At 42.2% G+C, this 20,553-nt stretch overlaps 1 protein-coding gene across 2 annotated transcripts in view; it reads left to right on the top strand.

The window, feature by feature from the left end:
- AGBL1 (AGBL carboxypeptidase 1) overlaps window positions 1–20,553 on the top strand; it is a 266,994-nt gene that overhangs the window by 233,908 nt on the left and 12,533 nt on the right. The window lies entirely within an intron of this gene.

A 20,553-nucleotide genomic window follows, 5' to 3' on the forward strand; every position in this document is an offset into this window, starting at 1 on the left:
GGAAAGTGATGTCTGGGTCATCAGGTATCATGGGTCTTCAGGAAACACTATGGGTACACTTTCAGGTGACTACAAAGACACTGGAGCTCACTGGTGGTCTTTATGGCAAAATGAAATGCTTTCAGAGCAGGGTCAGAATCTGGTCAGTTTATGCAGAAGATGCCAAACTCCAAAAATACACTGAAAGTTTAAGGGTGTTATTGAATATAGGAAAGAATTATATTTATCTTCTTTGGTGATTAAACACCTCTTTATCCTGTATAAATAAAAATTGAAAGCGTTTCTGGTGATGGGAGGAGACTGAAGTTTGTTGTTTTCTTCTATGAGGAAAAGCACATGCAGCTGAGGACTGGCATGGGCAGTGATTGGGAATTGGTGGTCCGTGCCAGCGCTGTCCCAGCTGAATGTCCGCCTGGCTTCCAAGGATGGCCTTTCATGGAGGGCTGCCAGCAAAGTCATGAAGTTGTGCTGTTTTCATGGATCCATCTTTGAGTTTATCAGGTGAAGGAGCTCACAGATCTCGCTCATGATGGCCTGTGTGACTCAGCATTGCAAGGGGATGGCTCTGCATGATTTCTGGTAGAAATCATGTTGCTGTGAACACTCTAATCCCATTTTGCAGTGTTATGCTACTCTGTGAAAATGCAGACTCAAACACACTGACTCCATTATACTTCAGAGCATTTCTTTTTCCCTGGGAGAAAAATCTAGATTGGATTTTCCCATTCTTCTGTCTGTCCTCTCTACCTTAATTTATAAATACGACAGTGTAATTCTTCATAAATTTCTCCTCCCAATCCTTAGCAAAGCATAGGACAACATTTTGTGAGGGTGTATAAAGATGTATTTATCACAAGATTTTCTGCTGATGTATATCAAGACAGTTTCATGTTTGTAGGGCTGTGCTGTTTTATATCACAGGAATACCTTGTGTTTTGTAACTCAGACTACCCCAAATACGGGCACTGTTAGCACTGCTACTTTACTCTCCTTTGTAGCACTTTGTGGTAGTGTGTGATTCTCATCCTCCACATGTAATTCCATGCCTTGGAGGGATAGCAAAAACAGAGGGAGGAGAGATGTGAGGAACCAAAGCTCTGCAGTGTAGTAAAGAAATGGCTTGGGGGAAATTTCATCGATGTCTATAAACATCTTCAGAAAACAATGCAAGTTATTTGGAGAATGGAATTATTTTCCCTTTAAATGTAGTAGCACCAGCAGCAATGGTTTGGATGAGTGAAGGAAATGTTTGAGCTAGTTTGAGAAGTTTTTCAGTAATGAGAATTAGGATGGTAGCCCTGTGAAGTGGGTGTATGTACAGCACATACACATAGCACATACACATAGTGGTGTGGTGTCTGCTGGGAGGGGATGCTGACAGTCTTGAACTCAATGAAAAAACTTTGGTTACTCAATTTTAAATGTAAAGGTGACATGACTCTCACATTAATACATTTTAAAATTAAAACCTTAATAAAGAGTTCAAATATGAGTTGCTGGGCCTGCCTATAGGAACTCTTTGTCTGAAATCTTGGCTCCAGTGGAGCTCTATCAGTTGCCAACAAGCAGCTGGAAGACTGAGAAATGGCAAGATCAGTTGGTTTCTAAAGATAAAAGTTGATTTCCTCTTGTGATCTGAAGGTAGAAAGTTCTATTTGCCCCATGCTAATTTAGTACACCTTTTTCCACAAACTCATGATTTTCCAAATCAGACTACATGGAGCAAAATATTTGGAATTACAGCCATAGGAAAGCCTTTTGGAAAACTTGATGTGTTGACCTTTAGAACAAAAAGAACTTTGGATGTGATCCTGGCTTCACCTCATCAAGGCACTCAGTCTGTGCTCATTTTTGAGCCATGTTTGACATGCAATAAGCAGAACTCTTGACCAAAACATCCATCAGGAGCTGTGCAGAGGGTGATGTTTTACAGGAGCCAGGCAGGCATTAGAGCATGACCCTGAAAGAGTAACACTCCAGTCTGGGAAGCACGGGGTCACCTTCAGCAGAAACACAGTGCTGGGAAACAAAACATAAATCAATAAACATGGCCAAGGTCTTGAAAAGAAAAGTGAAAGGCAGTGTAAACATATCCCAGCATGATCTCTGGGGGACCTGCAGGAGTGTTGGAGGTTTCAGAAAGACTGGCGAGGTCACCTGGAAGGGAACAGCAGAGTTTGGAGACTCTAAAAAGGGATCTTGGCATTGGCTTGCTCCTAAATATGTTGATTTTCCAGGATCCTAAAATAGTGGAACCAGGGAGAGTCCAGGGTGTGTCAATGGTGTGGAAGCCCCAGAGCCCTATCTCAGCACTATAATTTCATATTAAGTGCTTAATATGCCCAGATATCTTAGAATCATCCCACTGCCTGTCCAATATCACCAGTCCCTTGACTTGTACCCCTTGTGATCTGGCTATGTGACAAGGTTTTGGCAAGTGAATGGGACACTGGATTTTCAGCTCAAGTCTGTCAAATATTGCCTGTGTGCATCCCTGTATCCTTGATGAACACAAAGTAGCTTGTTCCCAGCTACTCTTGTACTGCTGGAAAAATGAAGGCTTGAAATGGGTTCCTGTGCAGCAGTGAGGTCAGATGAATTTTGTGGCATAGAAGGCTGTTGGGAGGGAGCTTGCTTTGAGAATCCTGTTGGTGTTATTCAGTAAAACAAGACTAAGAATTCAGAGAACACCTTGAAAATATGGCATCTCAAGGCAGGCTGGAGGCAGGGAGCTTTCCACTCTGTTAAGTGCCAAGAAGGCTATTTCCAGATGGAAATAAGTGAACCTTTTTACTTTTTTTTTTTTTTTTTTTTTACTTTTTTTTTTTTTCTCCCATCTGGTTCTCCAGGAAGCATTGTTGTGTCCAGAATGTGATTTGCTCAGTGCAGCTCTTCATTTCTCTATGGCAAAGGAAAACATTCACCCTCCTTTCATGCTAAAAGCACCCATTCCTCTAAACTGTCCCTGGAGCTTCTAAAACTTCTGAACTCCCACACTGCTCCCACAACTTAGAAGCTGTAGCCTTTAAATCAAGTTAAAGAGATATTTTTTTATCTCTCTTGACGTGGGTTAGTTGACAGGCAAGTCTTCATTTGGATCATTAGTGGCAAAATAAGCTAATAATAAATTAATAATGGATTTTTACATATTAAGAGCAAGATTTGGAAGTTGCAGCTAGCTTCCAAAATAAATTAAAAAAAAAAAAAAAAAAAGGAAAGGGAGCAAGCCAGTCTATTAAAGCATCACTTAATTCAAGGCTGCATTTATTTGCTCTTTAAGTGGTGTGGGTGGCAGTTGTTTGGTAAGTCTCCAATGAGTTCAAAAAAGCTTTGCAAACAGCTCAGATCTTGCTTGTTTGTATATAGCTGCATTTCTGTTGCCTGCAATAATTTGTGAGAGACAGAAAATCTACCTGTAACCAATCCCTGCAGCTCTCACATCTGAAATAAAGAGCAGTATTCTGATTGGAAACATATTTTGGAGGGAATAATGAATTTGATTAGTGCCAAAGAGAAGGTGAAAATCCTCTGTCCTTCTTTCAGCTTCTACTTTTCTCATGTCTTCTACTTTATTCCTTAAGCAAAGACCCAGTCCTTGAAAAGGCTCTTGCAGACCATGAGATGTGCAGTTTTGCCTTTTCCTTCCCGAAGTTGTCGGAGTTCTTTTGCTTCTGAGAGCACAAGAGCTTCAATGAGTCAGGATTTCCAGAAATCTCACCCCCAGAGACACTGAGCCCTGTTCTGGATAGCTCAGTGGGAATTGGGCCGTGCTCTGGAGGATGGAGCACATGACTTAATAGGCTTTTTTCTTTGCAGAGCTTCAATGGTGCTCCAATTAATTAAGCTTTGCTTCTCCAGGGCTCTCCAGGGGAAGAATCTGTTGAGCTGAGAGGAGCTTTCACTCATTCTCACCCTATTTCTTCACATTCCTTCTTCCCAGCAGAAATATTTTCATGTCCCTGGTTTGAACCTTCCTTGCTTGTAAAATAGCCACTTAGTGGTGCCATTGATAATTGCAAAATCTGTAGACATCATTGGAATTTTAAGTTAAATGGTATCCAACCATCAGGAAATATTACACACCAAAAAAATCAACTACCAAAATGAAGTGACATCCAGTTTTTTTCCTCTTCTGCTAATTTCCATTCTGGTTTGGCATGAATGCAGTGGTGCCTTCTTATCATGCTCTGTATTTAATTTCCTGGTCGGTTTTATGTGCAGTGTGCACTTGGTAAAATGCAGGATTTTTAGACCTCTTCTGGCCCTCTGTGTCACCACCCACTTCCCTTTATCATCCTGTCAGCTCTCACTCCAGCCTGGCTGACACTTTGAGCAGCTTAGGGGACAGCGCAGTCTAACCCTTCCCTTCAGAGAGGGGATATAGAGGAGCCAGCCAAGGAAAAAACCTGGGCTGACAAAACACAGGGTGAGGGACTTTGCTGACCTCTTGAGCTTCATCATGGTGCCTTAATCTTGAAAGAGTAGCAGGAGAGAAATAAGTTGGGTTAAAGTTTAGGTGATGAAAAGTCATGGCGTGACTCGTCTGAGCTGGGGAGTTATCTCCAAAAGCTTAGATAAAAATAATGCCTTTGATTAAAATAAGGTTTTGTTTGAGGGGAGGTGGGGTTGGTTTTACTGGTTCCCTCTGCTTTGGCACCATCTGCAGCAGCTGGGAAGCAGCAGAGGGTGTGGATGGTGGATGGTGGAGGTGTGGAGCTGCCTGGCCTCCCCACTCCTGAGCTCCTGCTCTGGGACCAGCACCAGCAGCTGGTCAGCACAATGGGGATGAGGCCAAGGCACCTGCAGTGGAGGGCTGGGAAAGAGAAAAAAGTAAGAGGAATATATTAGAAATGCATTAAATTAAAGGTAAAATGACTTTGAGTATGATTTGAGTGTTCACTGCATCATTGGCACTCAGGCTGAGTGATGTAAACAACTGAGAGCTCAGTAATCAAGAACAAGAATAAAACACTCCTAAACTTTATTTTTAATACTCTTTTATTATCTAGGGAAGGTTGTTCTTTTCCTCTCGTCAGTCATGGAACCACACAATTTTCTGTCAGGATGCTCCTTTTCCAGTTTGTGTTATCCCTTTATTCCTACAATCCCTTTTGTTGGCAACTCATCCGAGCACAGTCTTGAAAAGAGAGAATGTTGCCATCTCTGTGATTAATGGTTTCATCCATTGAATTGCAATTACAAGTTTTAATCAGTTCATTATTCCACCTAGTTTTTTGGATCTTGACAGTTTTGCCGTGGAAATTAATTGAATTGGCTTCACCTCAAGGCTTTCCTGCAAAAAAGATCTTGTCTTGCCTTTGGGGACTGTGGGGGCTAATTGGCCAACTCAGATTTAATTTCCTCTTTTCCAATATGGAAAAAAATAGTTTGAGAATGTTTTTATTTTCCTTTCCTTGTCGACCACAGATTCCCATTTTCTATTTAATTTTCCAAACTCCATTTCATTTACAGTGTAAGATGGGTGCACTGCTAAAAGTTCTGCTGGAGATAATGGTTGAGAATTCATCTTTTTAGTCAAAATTGTTAATGCAGTTTTCTCTTCCTCAGAGAGTGGTTACTTCTCAGAGACTGCAATTTTTTGTCCCTGACTGCTTTTTCATTTCATCTGGTCTAATGGATCCTGTTTATAAGGAGAAGTCCTGTGACCAGCAAAATTCCTGTTATAAGTCATCCTTGGATTTTGTTTTTGTTTGTGCCATATTACTGGAACTCAGAGATGAGCAAGCAGTAAATTCCTAAATATGTATACTCTCAGACAAGAAATCAAATTAGCGGAGACTTATTAGTCTATAGAGCTGCCAAAAAGCTCACAATTGGACTCCATCATACAACACAGATATGATCCAAAAGAAATTTCAGCAACAACTGGAGTAAGGCTGAGTTGTTAACACAGTGTGAGGAGATGTGCAACCAGTGGCTGCAAAATCCCTCCCAGGCAGAACCAACCTGCTCAGCTTCGAGCTCATGGAAGGGCTGCCATTCACTTTTCTAGTACCTTGGAATTATTATTATTATACAGTATTTGCTTAGGTAAAATAGATTTTCAGAAGCATGCTCTGAGTGCTCATTCCTTTAATTTCATTTCTTTGGGACGCTCCTTGGGATCTATTGTGAACTTTAACTGGAAAGGGGGGGTTACAGAACAGCCACTGAAGAAGGTAAAGGAGAACAGCTCCTAGTGATGGCAACCACATACCATGTGGGATTTTCAGAGCCCTGAGCCTTGTGCATTTGGGCTCATGGGTTTAATTTCTCATAAATCTATGGGTTTACTTGGTGTGTATTTTGAGATTCTGTATCCAGCTGGAAGTTGGACCCAATCCTATTTCATGCCTATAGGCAAGACAGGATCCCTCTCTGCCAGGAATTTCAGAATTCTTTTTTGTTCAGGGCAGAATAATCCAGTCCTGGGCTGGGATGCTTTGGAAGGGGGCAAAAACAAATCATGGAAAGATGAATATGTTTTCCTGTCAGGTTTGGAAACTAAGATTTTTAAAGAAGCAAATGTATTAGGGAAAAAGAAAACCTGTCACCTTAGAGTTTTTATCTTTTTTTTTTTACATTTTTTCTTTAATGAATCAAAGCATTTCTGAACCAGATTTTTCATCGCAGCAGGAGTCACCAGCCAATACAAGTATTAGAGAAGAGGGCACAATGGCATCCTAGGTTTCATTTTCCATTGGTGCTTTGCTGTAATTAGAAGACTTTCTGCCCTGATGGGAAAGCCATAGGCTATGAGGCCAGCACAGAAATGGGGCAGGACCATATGATTCACCTCAGATTCAGGTTCCTTTTATGAAATGATAAAACCCTAAGTTTCCATTTCACAGCACGAGTTTAAGGTTTCAGTCAGAAGTGTGAAAAGGTGCATCATGCTGGAAAGCTGATTAAAAATACATGCTGCATATTAACAGAGCCCAAATGGAATATTTTTTCCCCCAAATTCTTTTGGTTATTATGGTACATCAAAGAGTACATACTTTTTAAATGATGAAAGAACATCCTGTCCTTTTAGTCAAGGTGATTAGTGATATTAGTATCAATAATATCAATTAGTATCAGATCCTTTTGGTATAGTTAAGAGGGAATAACATTTCTCTGGCAACTCATAGTGCAGTATCCAGAAGGGAGCTTATTAAAATATGACTCTTCCCCTTTCCATACAACTCTTTGGTTTAATTACCTCATTAATAATAATCCAGGATCCACAAAGTAACTCCCTCCTAGGTGCTCCAAGATGTGTTGTGGAATTACAGAGCCCAGCAAGACTGAGAGATATTTATATGTTCTGTCTTCTCAAGAGAAGGTGGGAGGTGAAACTGGGGACCCATGGGAGTGCAGAGGAACCTGGGAAGTGCAGCCTGGTTTGTGACTGCAGCCACATCTGAACACGCTTTGTGAGCTTAAAAGAAACAAACAATAACAGTTCCTTTAATGTGCAGAAATAAAGAGCTGTTGTTTAAAGAGCGCACAACTGTATCTGCCACCTCCTGATGCCTTTGACAGGAATCACAGAAGGAGCAGATTGGATCAGCAGAACTTCACTCAGCCCTGACAGTTTGATTGCACTGCTGTGGAGGATATGACAGATGTTGGAACAGCACGAGCAACTTAAACAAAATGCAGCCAGCGCAAAGCTGGGGCTCAACCTCTCCTCCACTTAAAATGATTTGTAATCTCTGAGTGGTCAGCATACAGGGGCAATGGCTTTGCATGTATGAGGGGAAAGGGAAGATTGAGACAAGTGGGAAAAAATTTCCTCCAGATGATGAAGTGCCCAGTAATATCAGACAAGTGTGTGGATCTGGAAACATGCTATTTGCCTTTCATGAATTTGTTCAGAAATGAATCATAGCTGAGGCACAGGAGGCTTTGGAGATTCATTGGGCAAGAAGCAAACAGATAAACAGGCTTTACAGCACGTGCATACATAAAAATAAGAAACAAAATATTCAAAGGAGTCAAGGAGCTGATGTTTGGCAGCTCCTTCCTGCCTGAGATATTTACCTACCTGTGGCATTGTTTTCAAATTTGCTGAGAATTCCTTGCTCTTGCTGATTTTTCACACTGTGCTCAGCATTTCTGAGACAAACAAGAAGGGAATTACTTGAGTCAGGTACCAGTGGGTACCTGAAAAACACAGGGGTCAGTGCAGTGCTGGTGTTCAGGTGACAGAACTTCAGAACCAGAACTGAACACAACTGCAGGTGGTGGATTTTGCCTGTGGGTTCAGTGAGTTCTTGCAAGCCACACCAGGCTGCTTTCTACATCATGAATGAGCTCCCCATTTTCTTCCTATGTTCAATTATTTTAGTGTGGATAGAATGCAGTCAGAAGGGAAGTAGTGGTAGCAGCAGAGAGATATAATGAGAATGTGGCCTGTGAGTGTGGTGACTGTTCACACGACTGTGAGAGAACTGACATCCTCCCCCAACACTCCTCTTCCTCTTCAGGTTTTGGGCATGGGCACAAAATGACCAAGTGTGCAAGAGGGTCTTGGTCAACAAGCTGGCTGGAGAGCTTTAAACTAGATTTATAATAGGAAGGGGCTGGGGTTTTGTTTAACAGAGAAAAGCCAGGTATCAATAGAGCTGCTACAACCTAATTTATTTTTTTGAAGCAGTTTTCAAAACCTTTTTGCATCCCCCACATTCTAATGCACTTTCTTTTATACTGGTTGTAGAAAAGATTCCCTTATTCCTTGCCCTTTCCTTTCTCAGATCCCTCCTGTAAATAGTTTCCTGTGGGTGTCTGGGTGTCTCCAAGACGGGAATCAAGTTAAAGAATAAGGTTTTTATGATATCATAAGCTCCTGCAACATTTATCTTTCTCCCTCCTTTCAAATGCATCCCAAGCAGGTGGCAGCTTTCTGATTCCATTTATTCACAAAACAAACTCAAAACCCCAGACCACACCTTCCACTGGAACTGTGTTTATCCCAGGTGTCCTCCTCAAGGACTGCTCAACCTGGCTCTGGATCATCTCCTTATATTCAGATGGGACAACAAAAATCCTGCGAGGCTGAGCCAGCAAACCACATACTATGGTTCTTAGTAAGACCATAATTTATTAACAGTATGAAATTTTCAGGATAACACTATATTGCCCCTTAATATATGATCATACTGCTTTTATATTCCAGCCCACTCCTGTGCAAGGTTTTGGGGGAAGAATTGCTCTCACTCTGCATTGTGGGTGATGCACTCATTGTTCTTGCCAAGAAAAGCCAATAAACACCTAAGCAAAACACAGGTTTTTTCTACTTATCTTTTGCCTGTCCTAGACCTTCCCTATTTCAGTGATATATATCCAAAATTCAGGATGTTCAGACAGCCCTGGTGTTGAACTTTGCAGGAATATATGGATTTAATAGTTTAGGCTCATCTCTTTCTTCATTGACCATTTTAATATCCTTCATCTATCTCTTTCTCTTCTCAAACTTCTCCTTGGGGCATGTTTTCTCAGCAGCACAAACCTTTGCAAAATACAGCCTTTGGCTGTAAAATCTGAGTGTCTAAATAGAGCTGGTTACCTACCTTCCTCTGTAGTTCATGAAGAGAGTAAGAGGTGGGTGAAAGATGATCAAATTATTAACTTTATTTACCTATGGTTGCAATGTATCATTTGTCTCCCTTCATAGATTTGAGGAGCAGCCACAAAATTTAGTTTAAACCAGATGCCACTGTAGTGGCTGAGACTAATTCCCCTCTCATGGTGTTTAATACTTCATTTTGAACATTTCTCCTTGGATGTCACCCACAGTAATTAACAAATTGAAGGCCAAGAACCAGAGATAGAAATAGAAAAGGAAAAGAAAAAAAAAAAAAAAAAAGAGAGCTCAGCTAAATTTTTGTGACCTTAATTTCCCTAGGAGGAGCTAATTTTGATTTGTAGCTGGGAAGGGGACAAATGTTTGGAGATTCTTCTCTTTTTTCCTTCCAAAAGGTCTTGCCCATTCCTAGAAATCTCATGTAAATTAGAAATACTGCAGATTTTCTGCTGGGACTCCTTCCTTGTGTAGGTACCAGTGGAGTTAGGAGCAGCATAACAAGAGCAGGATGACATATGGAAACAGCAGTACACAAATATACCCTGTGCAAGAGAATCCAAATCACAGTCCTGGGCATGCACTGGCTCAGGTAGGTTTGGCAAGGAGGACAGGCATTTGTTAGAATAAGGCTGTGCCTCTCAGTGCTTTTCTGCTGATTTTATGCTAAAAGAAGCCTCAGGATCAGAGCAATGAGACATGCAAGGCTAAAGTCTCTGAAATCCCTGCAGGCCTTATTATGTGTATAAGGAGACAGGCAGCGTGCATTTCAGGGCTGGGGAAGCTATTGCACTTGATTTAGGGGTAATTAAAGTGTGTGAGTGGCAGCAGAGATGGCATGTGATGCCTCAGACACCTTTTCTCCATATTGCTTCCTGCCTGGAAAACTCATCTGCATGCTGAATGAAGGATAATGTCTCACAGCATTCTGCCTCTACCTTTTGAGGTTTTCTCTTCTGCTTTTCCCCCTCCTCTCGCTGCTTTCCTCTCTGAGATTTCAGACTGAATATCTGGATTTTGCTCAAAATTAGATCCTTCTTCCTTCCATGGCTAAATCAGCAAAACATTTTTTGCTCGGATTGGGAATGTCAATCATGCTGTGGTGTGCAAAAATGACCAGTTTAGGGCACCATTGAGAGGAAAATAGCCCCTGCATTGAAACAGCTCTGTTAGTGCTGCCTACAAATAATCCACAAGGGAAGGGATGCTGATCTCATTTTTAATCATGGTCTGTTTTGATTCCAGTAAATCAGCCAAAGTGAGGATTCGTGGTGAGTGTTCAGTTGTGGAAGTGACTGAGTGTGCACTCAGCAGGGGCAGCCCAGCCTGGATCCAGTGGCTGGTGGATGGGACAGGCAGGCACAGGTAGAAATGAGATTTTCTCTTAAAAACCTCTGTCCATGCTGGGTGAAGAGACCACTGTGGGTGATCTGTGGATCATACACCTCCCTGCTAAAGCAGGGTCGTGCTGGAGAACATTGCAAAGGATTGCATCCAGATGGTTCTAGAAAATCTCCACTGAGCCCCAAATGTTCAGGAGACTCTTGTCTAAGCCTCCTTTCTAAAAGATCTGTCTTAGGTCTGTTTTAAAGGGGTTGAAGGCCATCCGTGATTGCAAATAGATGTATTTACATCAAAAGAGAAACAGAGAATGCACACAGAGGTGATAATTGTTCACATTATTCCATCTGTCTAATAGCAGAACAAAATTGCTGGCAGATTGGAGTTCACTGTAAGTGAAAACAAAAAGCCTGAGGCAGTCACAGAGCCATTAAAGAGAAAGGAAGGTTTGGGCTTTGACCTATGACAGTCATTTTCCTCCTTTGACTGCACCTATAAGTTGAGCTGAATCAAACTGAAAGTCGTCATGTACTCGATGGTTTGTGCACAGCATTTTGCCAAAGGGAAAGGGCAGCAGTTCGTGTACCCTTAAAATGGTGGCATTTCTTTCCCTGGCTCCTGATTAAAAAAGATGCTGTGTGGGGAAACTGTGGGTGATGACAGCCTTGGGGGTTTCCTCCCATTTTGATTTAGAAAGTGGAAAGGATACCATTAAGATCAGACTGTTTATGAGTGAAAGATATTGTTGACAAACCAATAAATAAACAATGATTCCAGAGTGAGTCTGCAGGGAAAGTAATGTCCAATCATTCTTCTGATAAATATCACTCCAGCAGCATTGCTTTTGTCTCCTATTTATGAGAGTAGAACTGAGGTTATAGATTAAAGAAAGGTTTGAAAAGACAGTCCCAGAGTTGGGATCTATATTCTTTGACGTGACAGATTACTCCAGATCAGGCTGACTATTGGTCACATCAGAAAATCAAGCTTGAGATGCTTGTTCTGGTTTTTCTTTTCACCCAACACTGCCATAAGGACCTTCCTGAGACCAGTTAATCAGAGAGAAAACAGAAATGTCTGAAGGAAGAGAGGGAGTGAAAGAGTGCGACACAGCAGTCACACGGAAATTGTCAATAACGAAATAGATTTGTTTACTAATTTTGGATAACAATTTTTTTTTTTATTGTACACGTTGCACCCACATGCACTTCTAGATATTGTACATTTGTACATATAGATTCTCCCATTTGCTGTGTGTCTTTTGAAGCAACATGTCCAGAATGCAGTCTCTGCCCCACCAGCTGCCCTTTCCCTGCCAGCAGTGATTTCCATGATGATAAGGGCTCCATGGCTCACCTCCCTGGAGCACCAGGAGCCCATTGAGGATCTCCTTGGAGGTGTTTAAGTGAGGGCTGGGGCTCTGCTGGGAGGAGGGGTGCCCATAGCCTGCTGTAATGACTACCTGTCAGGGAGATGCATGGTGTCCTTTCAGCGACTGAGCACAAACAGATGAGGGTGACGGTGGTATTTCTCCAGCCCCTTAATTAGAGCTTCGTGAGAGCAGAGGCACAAATGGAGATGTTTTCCATCATCTCTGATGAGGAGGGAGGTAAGGCAGAGAAACCAGTTTGCTTTCGTTAGCCCTGGGCATTCTTCCTGCTGTGATATGTTCACCTCCTCATTTTTATCACTCTCCCTTCAGCTGTTTATTTCTTCTTTTGTTTCTCCTTTCCTTACTGCCTTCAGGTTCCTGACAGGAACTAGCTTTCATTTCAAATAGCTAGAACCTCCTGTTTTTCCATAACAGACTTTCCTAACCCAATTGTTGAGAACTGCAGTAAACTTTAAAGACCATCTGTAGGGTTGTTATGTGTGGGGAGCTCAGAGCAGCAAATAAAGGAAACTGAGACACAGTTAGAGTCAGTGAATACTCCTAAAAAGCTTAAAACAGAGCTCAAGAGTTGTATTCTGAGGTCTGGACTCTCACCTGCAGCTGTGTAGGTAAGTGAGCTCTTTTCCTCCAGATAATGTAAAAGAATGCACAAACTTGATGCTGTAAACAGAGATTTGGGGCTTTAGGAAAGAAACTCATAACAATGGTGCTCTGAAGAAGGCAAGGAGGATAGTTTCACTTCTAGCCCAAATGTGAAGAAGTTTCAAAGAGGTGAAAATGTGTCTCTTTTCCCGTTCCTCTGAGAGGAAAAGAGGTATTTACTTCCTTTCATTCATACCTTTGCCCCTCTCAACATTTTCCTCAGGTCTCATTTATCACAGCATCAGCTGCACCATTCTTCCAACACAGCTTGAAAACAGAAGTTCCTTTTAGCTTCTTGTGGGGGAGCCTCAAACCTTTCCCCCCACAAGATCTCCTCCAGGAAGTCCAAGGAAATGTAAAATCCCTCATGATAATTCAGAGGCTTTGGCAGGTAGACAGCAACAACAGGAGGTGGAAACAGACAGCTGTGCAGGGGAGGAAATGGTGATATAAATACATGTTTAATTGCAGTTTAATTACAATTACTTACTAGGCAAAATTTATTTAAATGCAGTGTAATTAAAGTGAGACCTTGATTTAATCACAGTCTTATCAGACACAGTTACTACTATTTTCCCTCACTTCCTCCTGCTCCACCACCTCCTTTTACATTCCCTCTCCTAAACTTGCCCAAAGAAATTAAAAACCAAGGCTTGAAACAAGCAGAAGGTATCCATCTTGGAAAGCTTTCAGTTTCCTGAAAATTCAATAGCCAGGTGGCTACCAGCCCAGAATATTCCCCCTGGAAACTGTGAAACCCCCACTCTGTCTTGGCAAGCCGTTACTCTTCCTTAGCAGATAATGATAATGGATCCTCATTAGCTGGGAATGACTTATCATGAATATAATTCATCACTGATGGCAGACCTCATAATAAGTAAATTAGACAAGTCAGGCAAGATGGATTGTTCTTTCTGATCTACCTTTGGAGCGCCTCCACATCCTGTTCCAGTGGTTCATACTGGGTCTTCCCACCATGGTAAGGGTGAACATGAGGAGAGACACAAAACCTCTTGAGCAGCTGAGCCCTGACCTCAAAATTCTCCATTTTCTCTCTTCCTTGCCTCTTGCTCTGCTCCTGGCTGTAGGTCTGGGCATGGAAGAAGCTTCTTTCTCTACGAGACAAGCACATCACACCTGTGGGTATGTTCATGGGCTGCTCCTGTGTAGAAGCTTTGCCCACTCACAGCTCGTGTCTCCTTCATGGATGTTGCATGTTTAAAACACTATTAGGCAGTCCCAATCAATATAGGGGAAAGGAGTGGTGGGTTTTTCTTCTGCCTCCTCCTCTGAAAGCTGCATTGACTCCTCTTCTCTAAGAGTTAGTCATCATTTGGCAGATTGCCACTGCTGGGAGCACAGTTATTCCCATCCTTTGCTGTGAAGGAACTAAGGCACAGGCTAGCAATCCTATAGCTCACACAGGCATGGCAGACTGTGGTGGGAGGGGAAATATCTTTACTCTTCAAATTAAATCTGGGTCCCCTCTGAAGTCCCTAAGCTATCAGCAAATTTGCTCACTTCAGTGAAAATAGTATTTTCTCCTTCCATGTTGATACCAGTTAATTCATGTTGTTGTGCTTTGCATCTGTCTCAGTCTTTTCCAGCAGCTCTAAATAAGGGAGAGTTAAACCTATCCATAAAACTGTGAACCTATTAATTAATTATTGCATGTTTTATTCTGCTGTTGAACCATACTGGCCCTGCCTGAAGAAAAATTATGAAATGCTGGGCTCTTTGCACAGGAAACCAAAACCAGAGACATGGAAGCTTTTCTCTCCCTCCTTTCATAGAGTTTGCTCTGCTTTCTTTCTTTTTCTTTCCTTTTTTTTTTTCCTTTCCTCTCCTGTCCAATAATTTCCATGAGACCTGATAATTTTTTGTACAGTTTTTGTGTCAATTTTTCTGTAAGAGAAAAAAAGTAGGAAAAAAAAATAAAAAGAGGTTTTAGTTTTTACATTCTTCCTCTCCTGCCCTACCCATCTCATTCAGGCTGATGGTGAGGAGGGAATCTGTCCCCATCATGGGGTTTCTAAGAGCTGGGGGTCACCAAGTCCTTCGTGTCCCTGTGAAGTGGGTAAACCTGGGTCTTGTGTTGCAGATCATGATAAATCACACAGAGCCAACTGGATTTTCCTGCCTGCTTTAATATTTATTTGACAGTAAATTTTTAATAGGGAGGGACTTTCACTTTTCGTCCTCGGAATACCAAGCAGACAAAAGAAGGGAAGGGAAAAGCTTGAAGTAGTGGATGTGAAGTACTGGGGAGAGGGAAGAGAGGAAACACGGGAGGAGAAAAAGGGAATAGGAGAAAAAGGGAATTGGAAAGGGAAAAGAGGAAGAGAACAGGGAGGCAGTAGTCACTGCAGCATCTTTGTTTGAAGATGAGTTTCTCAGATAACAGCAGCTCTCACAGCAGTGAACAGTTCACACACAGCAGGGAAGCAAAAAAGCCTGGGAAAGAGGCTTTGACCCAAAGGCACTTGTACCCTTCTGGAGTTCATTTCTCACATCCAGCCTTTGCATAAAAACAAATAAATTAACCAGTGATTTGTGAGCCCAGTTTGGGGAGGAAATAAAAAAAAAGGAAAAACCTCTTGTGGTCCAAAATCCATAATTATACCCTGGTGAGTGACTGAGAGGAAGGGATAGAGAATCACAACAGAGAGACAGATACCATAGCCTAGATAAAGAGATGGTGAGAGGAGAGAGAGAGAGCAAGTGCTTCAGAGAGATGACGAGCATTAGATGGATATATGGTTGGAATTAAAGAGATGGATGCTGTGAGTACCCATGGGAAGATACCTTGCACAGATATTCTGTGAATAGATGTTGCAGGGAGAGGGATATTGTGAGATAGACAGGCAGTGTCTGGGAAAAATGGGTAAGGCAAGAAGTAATGTTGCATCTGGGAACGTGAAGATTGATTCTGTTGATAAATAAAGTCTATAAATAAATACTAAAGAAAAATATTTCAGTAGCCTGCCATCTATGAATATTTGACACACACATCTAAGGAACTTCATAGCACCTCATCCAAAATAAACATAACCAAGCAGCTACTAGAGATGTGTGTGATTATACTGTTTAAACATTTACGAGATGTGAGCAGCTGCAGCAGAAACAACAATTTATCACCCAGTTCAGAGCTCGTTTCACCCTGATAGGCACATCAGTGATGATCTGGCACCAGTATGGCAGAAAAGGCCAGGCCAGCAGGTAGATAATTAAGCACTGAAGCAACACTGGATAAGGAAACCAGAATATATAATGTTTGGATTTCAGAACTGGAAAAAGGCCACAATCTGGATATGAGCTCCCCATTTTGTATCCAGCCTTACCAAGGGATAACACATTTCAAAATGATTTCCACCATTGTGTTGTACTGGACAAAGCCTGACCTTAGGGGTGTGTCTGTCCCACATTGCTGCTGCACCCCACAAGCCCCTGTGGTAACCCCATTCCCAACTGTCCTCAGCTGCTTTATTGACCTTGGTGAGCTACTGAGTGTCCTGGTATGGAATATCCTGTTCTCCTGCAAAAGGCTTTGGGCAAGAGCCCTGTTCCTGCTAGGCTCTCAGCTTATTCCTACACTTGGCAGATGCTGATCAAACTGAGAGCCTTAACAAGGAGGCAAATATTATTGTAGCTCCTGTGATCAGCAGTCCTGGGCACTGCTGGAGTCCAGGTCATCTGAGCAGTGCAGGTGCTTTAATACTTTACATCTTTCCACCCTCTCTGTGTCTCCTTCCTTACTTCACACCTCTGCTGAGCTTCACAGGGAGCTCATTTCCTTGCTGTGTTCTAGACTGAGATTTTTTGTATCCCCATTGAAATTCTGCACCAGCTACCGTTTTGTTCACCTCCATAGCTAATTTTCTAATCTGTGCTTTGGCAGGATGTCTCCTTTTGTTGGTTGCTCAGCTCTGTGCCAGGGATGCTCATTTTGAGGCTCTCAGTCTCAGCACTGCCCTTAAAGCAGACAGGTCCATTCTCAGGGGTCTGCTGCTTGTCCAGCACAGTTTGCTTGTGCTCTGAACTCTCTGAGGATTCATGATGCACCCCAAATTCCTTCCGGAATACGCCACAGTTGGTTTGCTCAGTTTTTTCCATCTTGACTTGAACATTCAGGTCCACAGCATTGGCAAGAAGAGCAGAGCACATTAACCCTCTGTTCCTCTCCTACAGCACCTCCTCCCCACTACAGCTATTGCTTTAAAACAGCCCTAATCACACAATGTTTGATTTCAGTTCTTCCTAATAGAGGCCTCATGTATGTATTTTATAAATCGTTGCATCTCATGCACACTTGTTAATTCTCACAGAAAGAGTTTCACATACTGTCTTTTAGCTTACTATGGATGCTGCCTTCAGGGCCCAAATGCTGGTTTGTGGGAAGAGGCAATTACATATATATTTAATGGTTTCAAATTAAATTTGAAATTAGCTTTGAACTGTATCATCCATTTCTAGTAATGATGCTTAATGTTATCGTGAGAAAATCAAGTGCTTTACATTATAGGTGTCAATTGAGTCTTGTTCAGGAGGTTGTCCAAGGACTCTTGATATGTCATGCTGGGAAGGTGATTAAATCCCTGTCAGGGTAAGTGGGAACAGTATTTTTATTTTTCTCCTCTTCCCTTCATTTCAGTCTTTCCTAGCAGCCAGTTTCTATCTCTAAGGATGTATCTCATAATAATAATTGCTTGTTATCAGTGGATATTTTCCAGTAGAGCAAAGATATCTAAATCCAAAGTCTCCAGCAGAGGAAATTGACAGGTCTGTATTTAAGGAGTTTTAGTTTAATCCATCTTAAAGGAGACCCTCTGTAAGGAGAGAAATATTGGGCATTTCCTGACTATAGGGAGTAGTGTGGGACAAGGATATGTGAAACTTCTGGGATGGGGAGACCTTGAAAGCAGCAAGGGAGTAGACAGCTCAGGAAATTTTCTTTTCTCTTGATTGTCTCCTCATGGACCTCTCTTGCATGGGGAATGTCTATAATAGCATGAAGGAGTGAGAGGAAACACCTCCAGAGGTTAAAGCTATTGGTTTGGGGTGCTTGGCTGGGCTCCTGCAGAGTCACAGATCTTTGGACACATAATTTACACATTTTGCTTATGGAATTCACCCTTAGCAGCTTAGGTTAATACAACCTTAATTGTGTATTTAATTCTGAGCCTTTTCCTCCTAAACTCACAGCAGACAGTTCCAGCAAACGTGTGTGTGTGTCAGAGAAATGCAACTGGCAGTAACTGCAGTTTGCACCCTGCCTTGCCACGGGACCCATCTCTGGAGTGAGGGTGTGAGGCTGGCATGAAAGGTTCCACAGGCTCTCACTGCTGTTGTAATCATCAACCAATGATCCCCATCCCTGGAAGTGTTCAAGGTCAGGTTGGATGAGGCTTTGAGCAACCGGATCTAGTGGAAAATGTTCCTGGCAATGAAAGGAGGATTGGAACAAGATTATCTTTAAGGTCCCTTCCAACCCAGATCATTAGGTAATTCCATGGAAGGATTGTCCTTGCACAGCAATCTTTATTCACTTGCAAACCAAGAAATACTCTGAGTATTAAGAATTGGGGATCTAGGGCTTTCATCTTTGCCAAGTTTTGACACAGGGCATATTTCTCTTTTCTGCAGTTCCTTAAAATTTTTGCACCGGTTGTTGACTGGCTTTAGAAGTCTTTGCCTTCTGTTCTAGAAAATGACAAGATTTAAAGTAAAGTGTCATTGCCTGCCTCAGAAATGGCTGCAAAATTAGTGGTGAATGATGCTGTTCAGGAGCTCAGCTGCTCAGCTGGGACATGCTGCTGCAGCTTCCTGCACATCAACAGCCCTGTTCCTGATAAATCTTCAGGCTTCTTCCCTTTTCAGAAAGCAGTATGGGGTGTTTCAGGCTGCAAAGTTTGTATGTAAAGCAAATGCATTGTTATTTAAAAGTGATTCATACTGTTGGGGAGCCCAGTAAGGTGAGCTGATTGGTGGGTAAGCAAGGGAGTGTAATAGCCCTTGGAAAACTGCTGTGTAATAACAGCTTTGATTCCTTGCAGGATAAAACTGTATAATGTTGCCATCTTTCCTGTACTTTTCATGTGCACAGCACTTGATATACACTAAGTGTATTACTTTGTCATCTGGACTGATAGCTGGTCTGATCCTTCTGGGCTTTGCCAGTCTGCTTGTGAGAAGTATGAAATTTCCAAAGTTTCAGGCTTAAGGTAACACCTAAATTATAGATTTCTGAAGTCTCCTTGGCAGTGTTTCTTGATGGGTTGCTTTTTGAGCTGAGCTGATAACCCATCTTGCCTCAGAAATGCTTTCTTTCCCCCCTCTCCTTGATACTGAATTGCCTGTATCATGCACCATTAAATCTGACACAGTTTATCTCTGGGTTGGCTGTGCAGAAAAGGAGAAAGTCCAGTGTGAGCCTGGGAGTCTCAGGGTAAAGTCAGCAGCAGCCTGGCTTGGCTGCAGCTACTCCACATTCCATTATCTCCATCATTCCAAGAGCCTGGGCCCCTCAGCATCATGCAAGGGTATTTTAAGGGTTTGTGTTACTTGAAATGTTCCTGTGGGGGTACCTCATTATTGCTGGTGCAGCAGAAATGTCTGTAGAGAAAATGAGGCCGTGATGATTTGGTGGGGAAGGAAGAGATTCTATCACAGAACACATCAATCAAGAACCCTGTATGTATCCATGAAAATAACCTTCCTAAATGCATCCCCTCTGTGAAGTGTGTTTGTATATTCTAGCACTTGGATCTGTGCTGTTTGTGCTGGAAAATGTAATTTCTGTGGGCTCTTTCCACACCTTAGTGACAACTTATGAGCCAGAACAACTCAGGACCTGCTCTTCAGCTGGTGTTTCAGTTCCTGGAAGACAGAATCCACCATGAGAAGAGCAGATGCCACTTAATTTTGGTGCAATAAGCAGATTTCTGAAGCAGAGACAAAATGAGGAGCTAGGAAAAGATAACTACAAAGGCAAATGCCAAGAAATACAAGATTTCGTGACTAATGAGGTTTTCAGGTCCAGTGGAACCATTGTGCACAAGTCCTCAACCTTTGTTTGCTTGAGCTGGATCTGGCAGCCAGGATTGCTGGGCACTTTAAAATCACACTGGGTACAGAAAATCTGGCAGCTTTTGGCTGTTTCTTTCCCTTCTAAACAATCTCCACTTTTCTGACGTTACTTGTTTTCGGAACTGCAAGAATTACAGCATTTCTCTTTCAAAATATGATCTGGCAGCTAATCCTTGGTGTCACCGAGCATCTCTCCCCACTCTTGATGTCAACAGGAGTCCTGCATCCTCATCATTCCTCCAGCTAAACTCTTCATTCCTGTCTGGCAAAATCAAGAACACTGACTTCTGTCCCTAATGGATCTGGAAGCTTGCTACTTTACTGAGGTCACTTGTTGAGAGGAATTTTTGGACCAAACTCAGTGAGGTTTAGCACCTTTTTGGACCTTGCTCAGCAAGGTTAAGCACCCTTTTTGTCACTGCTTTCAGAGGAGAGAAGGGCACACACACAGAAGATGCAATTAAAGAGCTCTGCACCCTCATTTGGACTAGGCAGGTGTTGGAAGGCTTCAGACACACCTTGG

This window comes from Ammospiza nelsoni, chromosome 14 (assembly GCF_027579445.1).
Source record: "Ammospiza nelsoni isolate bAmmNel1 chromosome 14, bAmmNel1.pri, whole genome shotgun sequence".
Classification (NCBI taxonomy): Eukaryota; Metazoa; Chordata; class Aves; order Passeriformes; family Passerellidae; genus Ammospiza; species Ammospiza nelsoni.